The following is a 9,784-nucleotide window of genomic DNA, read 5'->3' on the forward strand; positions in this document are numbered from 1 at the left end:
AAGGTTCATTCCCTGCACAGAGAAGGGACTGAGATTGATATAGAAATTTGAGAAGAGAATTAATATTTATTGAAGATCTACTCAGTTGCAGACATCATGCTAGGGACTCTGATAATATTAATAATTATAACAAAAATATACATTGACATGTTTTATCTCATTTAGTATGTATCCCTTCATTAATACCATGAGGCAGATACTATTCCCTTCATTGTATAGATGGTGAAACAGTGGCTCAGTTGGTTGACTTATCCATGGCCCACAAGCTAGCAAGGAGCAGACCTAAAATTCCAGCCCACATTTTGTTTGAAATGAAACCAAAGCCGGAACATTTTTTCTTACACTGACGACTTGAGCAACTGTGGCAACCATCAGCCAATCTATCTCATATGTAATAGTGAAAATAGGCACAAACACAATTAAGAAAGAAGTCTTAGACAAATAGTGGACAAGGAGTTGGAGAATCAGGCAGGACTACTGGGTATGGTTGTTCAGGTTGTGCACTGCACCATTTGAGTGAAGTCACATGAATGGCACTCTCTACAAGAAAGAGTGCAGTATTCAATGTCAGCAGACATATATGCCAGCTCTGGGAAAGGTAGCCAGGTACCATAGTACTTTGAGTTTCAGATGCAAATGTAAATTTTGAGCAAGAACTCAGGACAGAATAATAACCAGTTTTAGGAAAACAATATGTTATATGTGAAAGTGCACTAAAAACATATGAGAAACTTGGATATAGTGCAGATTGGCCAGAAAGACCTGATACTTTGAGATAAAGCAAAGATCTAGCAGGGAGTCACTTTGCCACTTTCATAATAATCATGTTCCTAATATCTGTGGATTTACTCCCCTTCCCTTTTTCCTTTATTTTTTACCAGCTTCTGTCTTTAAGAGTTTCCACTTAAGCTGCTGTGTTCTCCACTGACGGCTGAGCCGGTCCTGACTGGGGCAGAAAGAGATATCAGTAACCTCACACACATTATCTGGAGTCTGAATGTGATGCTTTGGCCTTCAACCCAGGTCCAGTGTGCCAGGATTAGCCTCTGAATCCCAGCCTCTCTCTTCTCCTGCCACATTGGCCCAGTCATACAACAAGTTCTCCGTGTCCAACACCCAAATTCCTTGCTGAGGCCGGCAATCTGCTGTGAAAACCAGATTTCTTATTAGGTTTTGTCCTCAGTGAGCTCTCACCTAACTTCTGCAGGAGACTGGAAGATTACTGGCCAAGATTTCCATTGTGCATATTGGAAAATACACAAGCTTTGGTGTTAGACCCTCCTCGGTACAAATTCCAGCCTTGTCGCTTACTAGCTATGTAACCTAGGGCAAGTTACATAACCATGTTGGACTTTACCGTTCTCATCTGTGAAAGGAGCACACTGTGGACGTCCTCACATGAGTTAGATCATCTATAAGGGCTCGGATGACTCTTCCCCTTCTTCTCTGAGGAGGACTCATGGGGTAGGTATTTGTTAGGATGTTTTTCATTGCAGAGAATGGTTACTCAACTCAAAGTTATTCAGACAGTGAGGACATTTATTGGCTCATACAAAAAGGAATCCAGCCTCAAGGTTGGTCGATCCTACCATTTAATTATGTCATCAACAGCTTAGGTTACCTCTATCTCTTCACATAGCCATCTACAAAGAAGACTTCATCCAAAGGTGAATTCTCTACTTGGTAGTGTGGTGGCTTCGAGTAACAATCGGTGCCATATGCTTTTCCATTCACTTTTGGAGGAGGGTGAGGAGAGAGAGAGATCTTTGAACCTGAGCTTTGGAACCCAAGTCCCTCCAATTCATTTGCTTGGACCAATTTTAGTCATAACAATTATTGATGCAAAAATTGCCTGATAGGGAAATGTTAGATACTGACTGGTCTAAGTTCCTGAACCATCACTGGTCAATGGATTACCATGATTGACTAAGGCCAATAAGGGTCATTCTCAACCCTAAATGCTCTGGCTTTTGGTTTCAAACAAGATGTGGGCTGAAATTCTAGGTCTGCTCCTTGCTAGCTTGTGGGCCATGGACAAGTCAACCAACTGAGCCACCGTTTCACCATCTATACAATGAAGGGAATAGTATCTGCCTCATGGTATTAATGAAGGGATACATTTTTTCCTTAGATTCTACAGGGTGAAAAACCCTGAGCTTCAGTTCAGATCCCTACTCTGGCGATTACCAGTGGGGTTACCATTTCTGAACTTCAATTTCCCCATCTAAAAATAGGAGATAAAAATAGTACCCATCTCATTAGCTGGTTTCGAGGATTTGGTCAAATAAAATTTGTGAGGCTCTTAGCACAAAGCCCGGCAGGTGTGTTATTGTTATTAACAGTACCAGGAACACCTACAAATTCTAGACGTTATTTTTACTGTCTATGCCTAGAAATGCAGTGCCACTTCCTGTAAGATTCGATTGTTATCTGATTGCTGGATTCCTGCCATGGGCCCCTCTGCACCAGGTTGGCTGACTCGCATGTGAATGCTTTATACCCTCTTTATATTATTCATCTGACTGTTCAGCTACTCATGAGGAGTTGACTAGATTGGTCCCTTCCCCCCCCCCCCCACCTCACTGGCCCATCCAATCTAGATTTATACCTCTTCCCTGAGGACATAGGATATTGAAATCCCTGCTTGCTTTGTGGCATAGCAAACTCATATTTTGATAATTTTCTTGGTAACCAAGAAATGATGAATGATACACATGGCCAACTGGCTGGGCAACCAGGGTCTTCTATCTTATACTGGCATCGAATAAAAAATGTCTTCTATGGTTCTGATTGCTAAGATGCTGACTACCCAGAATTGAAAATTTCTGTTTGACACCTGCTTTTAAGCTAGACTTGCTTTAGTAGCATCCCAACCAATATCATTACTGCATCTCTTATCGTCCCATCTCTTCCAGAGATGGATATCACACATCCTCAGGTGTTTTTAAATTCCCACAGGTTTTACTCCTTAAATAGGGTTCTTCCTCTTCTGGTATGTCATTGTTATCCAGAAATATTAAATCCTATTTCTTCCACTTGCTTTGATAACATGAACAATTCTTTTCAATCTACCCAGTTATATTCTGAAAGGTGTAATGAACTCTGTGGGTTTGCAAATTTTCGTATTTTAATTTCTGATCCTTTCTTCCTCTTTCTTGCTCCTCACCGTGGAAGACTGGGAGTGACATACAATGTGCAGTCCTTTAAAAATGTCTACTATGCTTGTAGTGATGAATAGCTCGTGACAACGGCTCTTGGCTGTTCAAAAGATTGCAAGAGGAAGCTGGTGGCTAGTCCGCTGCGAAAGTCCAGGAGGACCCAGAGGCTACAGTGGCAGTTTCATGCTGGCCTGTGGATAGGCGTAAAGGTTACAAACAGATGGTCACTGGAGTTAGAAGCGGATATTTTCATTTTCAAAATGGCAGACACAGCACCAGGACCCTACTGGCAGCGTACCCCATCACAGTGGGAGAAACCAGAGCTCGGTGGCAGGCTCTGGCCTCACCGGGAGAGGAGTAGTGTGCGCTACCAAGGGAACATTTGGGAGGGTGGCCCTCCCCTCCCCCGGGCCCTGAGCACAGAGGTGCACTGCTGGCTGAGACCTACATCTGGGAGGGTGATGGCCCACAACGAGGCCACAGATTGTGGCCAGAAATGGTGTCAGACAAATGTTGGAAAAAAGTCCTCCCCATCCCCAGAAAGATGTCTTAAGGGATGACACTTCCTACTTGTATATTTGAAGGGGAAAGAACAAAATCTAGGTGACAGATACTGCTGCATTAATAGAGGACCAAAGGGAGAGGGGGATTTATTCGCTCGAACGCGTTGGTGTTACCGTCCTCGTTTTATACTGTCTGGTGTGCAGCTGCCCCCAGGAAGGGGCACGGCGGCCTGGAGTCCAGCACCATCTAGGAGAATCACAGCCGTGCACTTTGATAAAGAAAAGAAAGAGGGAACTGAGCACAGTTAGGGTAGCTGCATGTGCTTATGCACACTCCGGTGCACGTGAGGCCAGGGGCACAGGCACACCGCTCAAAAGGGGACAGCGTAGAAGATGCAGCCCTTGAGGGAGGAAAGAAGCGTGACCCCCTTACTTGGCTTTGTTTCAGGCTGGGATGTTAGAAGCCTTCTCTCTCCTTGCAGATTGAAATCTCTAAACATTCCAGTACCTCGTCTCTGGCATTTCTGCCCCCAGGGTCTTTGCTTAAAGGATTTTGCTGCTTATCTCACTGGCTCCTGATGGTACACAGCCCCTGTCTGCTCACGTGGGCACCAGGGCTGAGCTTCTGTGACTCCTGCCCTCCGGCCACTGCAGAAGCCATAAGCCCTCAGGAGAGGGTGAAAAGATCAAAGGATGCGTCTCTGAAGTTGTGAGAATCTGGGGCTTACGGGGAACCAAGCTTGATTTACACTGAAGCTTTGCTGGGATCATTTCCCGCTGACATATTCAGGATGCTGGCGGAGGCTTCCACTTGCCCTCTTCATTCGCAGTGGAGCTATTTCAGAAGTTGATTAACCTGGGCTATTTCCCTCCTTTGGAACTCCAGATGGGCTGAAAATTTGCCTTTTAAAAATGACCCACATCCTGGGAAATGGCGAAAACAAACCCTCTTCCATTTTTATTTTGGAAGGCTCATTTTTTTCTTTAAACAACTCACTTAATAATTACTAATTTACCTCTACCACATTTAGATTTGTTAATACATATTTTTTAATTGCCTATGTTGTGCAAATTGCTATGTTAGGCACTTTGAAGACACAGAGAAGTGGAAAACCCAGTCTTTGACCTCAAGGAATTTGCAGTCTTGGTGTGATTATAAAACCTGAAATGAAAATTGATGCAACATTTTAGATTATGTGAAAAGTCCCAAATGACTGGGATAAGCGGTAAATGCTCTGAGAATTTCTGAATCACATACTCCCTTTCTGTCACCTTGCTGTTTGGAGTTAGTGTGCTTCTCAACCCTGCATTCACCAACCCTCACTGTGTGACCTTGGACGAGCCTCTTGCCCTTTCTAAACCTCAGTTTCTTCTCTTGCAAAAAAAGGGGGGAAATAATATAAACCTCTCAGGAGTTGAGGGGAATTAAATAATTTCATGTATAAGAAGCTTTCAGCATGGTGTCTGGCACATAAACGGTGCTGAACAAAAGCTGTTACAATTGTTAAACCCTTGGCAATTTTATTTGCTCCTCAGCGCTCTGAGCAGGCCGATGGCTGAAAGCTCCCAGACACAGGCCCCATGGTCAGTACAGCATTTGGTTTTCAGGCTTTTTAATGCTACCTGGGGCAAAGGATCTGGGAAAATGTTTAAATTCTGAGTATCCCTTGCTTCCTACTCCCTCCATTCTTTAATCCCTAAAATAAATGTGGGGTTAGGGAATCTGACATACAGTTGACCCAAGGCTTCACCTAATGAAGTGCCCCAGACCCTGGACAGCTGTTGGGAAGGACAGAGTCATGGGGGAGGAGCTGCATTCAAAATCTAGAGAGGATATTCCATGAAACCAGCACCAATCCCTGATTGCAAGGAGGGAGTGATTCAAGAGGAGGAATGTACAGGGATTCCTATGTCTTACTTAGGACAGGTTGCCATGTTATATTTCTTTCCCTTAATTTAGTAGGAAGCATCTGACCACAACTTTAGTTGGTGCTGATGCCTCAGGAATAGGGCCTGTGAGGATGGAGGTTTCCAATGCTGGTACATATACACAGGTAAATGCCCACTTCTATGTTTTAAAACTTCCCTAAAACTCCCCACCAGCGTTGTGTTCAGAGCTGGGCCTACTGAGTAATGGCCCCAGGGGAAGATTTCATTTTGCTTTTAGCAGGTTTTCTCCCAGTGGGGTAGGCAAGTAGATGGTCCTCTCTCATGGGCCAGCTTCCCTCCCTTGACCCCAGGATACCCAGCAGGAGCAGGTGGGAAGACAGACAGTTTTGGAAAGCTGACTCTGTCTGGGCTTTCCATGTTGCTCCACTGAAAGCTACTGTGGAAAAGAGCACAAAAGTCTGAGCTCTAACAATCCCTCAGTTTCAAAAATGTATCCGCCTGTGAAATTGTTTCCAGGCCGCAGGGTTTTCTGTCCAGCTCTTCCCAGGCCCTGAGCACCAAAGCCAAGCGTTAGGAGGACAGAGCTCCCGCCCGGATTCTGGAGACTGCTGTTCTCCCATCAGGCTCATGACTGTGTTTACTGGGACTTGTGCTTATATTCAGGGCTGCTTTATGAGCATTCACCATAAGGCCTCTCACCTGGGGGCCAGAAGGGCATTTCGTATTATCGTAGGACACCAGCGTACACCACCCCAAAATAGGCCTCTAGACATAAGGATTGTTTTGAGAAAGAGCAGACAGAAGAGAAGCTCTGAAAAACAGAATAAAAGCTGCCCTTTTGTAAGGACAATTTATACTTGTAAAGGAAATATCCATTTGTGAGGGGGTCTCGCTTTCTGGACCAGGAAGAGAAGGCTGGCTCTAAGTCAGAAGAGGCTTATCCGTGGAGAAGGCACAGGCTGCGACCTGCGGAACGAAGTTTACCCTGTTTGCCGTGTCACTGTTCTTGGTCACCTTCCCACCCCTGACCTGCCCCACCACAGTCCTTTCTTTGATGCAGCAGAAGGTGGTATTTCAGCCTGAATTCTAAGCCACCTCCTTGAGTTACTCATTTCCCTCGGTGTGTCCCATGTATGTGAGATATACATGTGAATAAATTTCTCTTCGAGTTTTTCTCTTGGTAATCGGTCTTTTGTTCCAGGGGCCCTGGCCAATAACTTAGAAAGGTAGAGGAAAAATTATTTTTTCCTACCCTGCAGGGTCAAAGTCATGAAGCACCTTTCATTTAGATGTCTAACATGCTCTCCAAATAAACTTCTAGCCAGAGATGAGGGGATCCAAGGACAAGGCTGAAACCCACACCAGACATAGGGTGTGTGTGTATGTGTCTGTGTGCACACAGAATTCTATGAATTTCTTGCAAACAGAATATATTACATTGTATGGGGGGGTGGTTAAAGGTATTAAATTGTTAAATGCCAATATTTAAATCATACAACTTTTGTAACCTTGATTTGGTCTCCCTCCCCCCTTTAAATATAGTACGGTTATAGTCTCCAAATTTGAGAGTGACTTTTTTTTTTGATTTTCTAGAAGTTTTTAATGTACTTTTTAAATTATACTCTTAACAGTAAACTCTTACAAAGATGTTTTATGATTACATCATAACAAGCAATTGTTTACTGGGACAAAGAAGATATGCTAAAAGACAAATGATTTATTATAATTAAATATGCACAACTTATTGACATTTTTCTTAAGACAAAAAGACTGGGATATATCCACTGAAGTCTAGGCATTCTGCCATCACTTCTGTTACCAACTGGAGTCAAAGTTTTAAAATTCCTGTGATCTTGAATGTCTTGTTAAGTGTTAGAGGGCTTTTGTTTTATCTTTTAGCCACTAGATTTTTCAGGAAAAATTCACCTGCTTTATATGAAGAACACACCAGAGGGCCACTTGCAGTATAATGAAATCCAAGTTCATTTCCTACTTTTTCCCAGCATTTGAACTTTTCAGGAGTAATGTATTCTTCAACCTTAAGGTGGCGCTTTGTTGGCTGCATATATTGTCCTAAAGTCAAAAGGTCCACATCTGCCTCACGAAGTGCTTTCATCATTGCATATACTTGCTCGTCATTCCCACCTAAAACCCAACATTATAGGTGTTTTAGAAATAACATCAGGTCGAACTTCCTTGGCATGTTTCAGTACACGTAGAGACTGGTCAAAATTGGCCCGGGGATCATGAACTTTCCTCTGTAGTTCTGGAACTGTTTCTACATTATGTGCATACACATCTAATCCTGACAGAGCAACTTTTCCTATTGCTTTAAGATCTCAGAAATCGGGGGGAGACATTCCACAAGGATTGTCGGATTCCTTTCCTTTAAGTAAGGCACAGTCTTTGCAAAGCGCTCAGCTCCTCCATCAGGCATATCATCTCGATCCACAGACGTCAGGACTACATAATCCAGACCCCACTCTGCAATTGCCTTTGCAGTATTGTAGGGCTCATTGGCATCCAGTGGAGGTGGATTTCTTGCAGTCTTAGCAGAACAAAACCTACAACTTCCTGTACATGTGTCACCCATCAACATGATTGGGGCAGTGGCAGTGGCATATTCTCTGCCTCCCCAACACTCTCCAATATTGGGACACTGAGCTTCCTCACACCCTGTATGGAGATTTAAATTCTGCATTGTATTTTTCAGTTTATTGTAATTTTTCCCCATGGGAATCTCTGTCTTTAGCCATGGAGGTAGTCTTAACCGTTCTCCTTTCTGGCATTTTACGCCTCCTTTATATTCATCCCAGGCGTTCTTGTCTGCTAGATCACCAGATACAAAATCTTGAAGGTCTGGTCCATTCTGTAAAAATCCCTTTTTTTTTTAATCTGGCAAGGAACTTACTTGAGTGGACTGCATAAATATCTTCCAAATACCCAGGGGCCCGCGGTGCGGACTGCACTCCCGCAGCATAGAGACATACCTCTCTTTTTTTTCTAGCAGGGCCAAGGGATCACTAATTCCCAGGAAAAGAGAGATGGAAGAAAAAAGAGAGTGACCTATCTTTAAACGGCCTGGGTATGCACCAAAAGTTGCAGTGAGCTTTAATTATGCTGACTATAAACCAAAAATATATGGTACACAGTATGACAAATACAAGGATATTTATGGCAACAAGAGGGCAAATTGATAGAAATTGGAACTGTTTTGGAAAATCTGGAAGGAATGTTGTCATAAGTATGGAAATCTCTCCTAGTAAGTGTAGGTCACTCTATGCCACCCAGGAAGAGTCCTGGTCATCTTTTTCCTCAGCATTGACAGACCATTTTGGTCTCTTGAAAATTACGTAATTTCACATTTCTCCATTCCTCACATTATATCAGACACAATGGATACAGAAGCAACTTGAATATTGTTTGGTTCTCTTTAATGCTAATTACTATTAGTACTGGACTGTACTCATGGACATAGCTATGGTCTAGAGTGTTAACCTTTGAATTTGCACAACCTCAAATCTCAGAGACCAGATCTAGAGGTAACTAGAAATCTGTGAAGTGTTGACTTTCTTACATATACCTAACCCAAACACTAATGCAGAGGACTGTTTAAAAACAGCTCCCTGAGATGAGGGCTGGAGTGTTTGCCCCTTAAGTGTGCGGATCTGAGAGTTTGGCTCTGAGAGGTGTTTTGGAAATATTTGAATTGGCCTGAATTCCCATGTTCGAGGCAGAACTGTGGGCCCTCGATATGGATTGTTTGTTGTGGTTGCAGTTGCCAACACTGCTTCTCAAATTTTAAGAGACGTGTCAGTCAGTGGTGATGCTATTCTCATCTTTTGTATATGCTAGAGAAAAGGACATCCCCAGCGGTGGACAGGCTTGAAAGCAAGTGTGTGTGTGTGTGTGTTTGTGGTGAGGAGAGAATGGAAGGCCGGGGTGGGCGGATCACTACCAGACTGATGGAGAGCTCTTTGGTACTTTCCAGATAAAATGCCCCCCCTCCCAAGAAAACTATAGATCAACCTCAACCATGAGCTCTGCTGAGATGTCTTTCACCAAAGGAGCTACTTCTCTTTGTTGAGGGAAAGTGCAATTTTACAAAGATGCTGACTCCAGTTGGTGCCCAAGTCAGTCCCTAACTACGACCTACTGTGAGCAGATCTCTGTGGGTCTCCCAAGGCGGTCAGTGAGCTGAAACCAACATTTCAGAAGATCAGAGACCGAAGG

General features: G+C 43.6%; 1 pseudogene; it reads right to left on the reverse strand.

The window, feature by feature from the left end:
* Positions 1 to 7,439: 7,439 nt before the first annotated feature.
* Positions 7,440 to 8,539, reverse strand: LOC132372601 (lipoyl synthase, mitochondrial-like; annotated as a pseudogene).
* Positions 8,540 to 9,784: the final 1,245 nt, after the last annotated feature.

The sequence above is a fragment of the Balaenoptera ricei genome, chromosome 10 (genome assembly GCF_028023285.1).
Source record: "Balaenoptera ricei isolate mBalRic1 chromosome 10, mBalRic1.hap2, whole genome shotgun sequence".
Classification (NCBI taxonomy): Eukaryota; Metazoa; Chordata; class Mammalia; order Artiodactyla; family Balaenopteridae; genus Balaenoptera; species Balaenoptera ricei.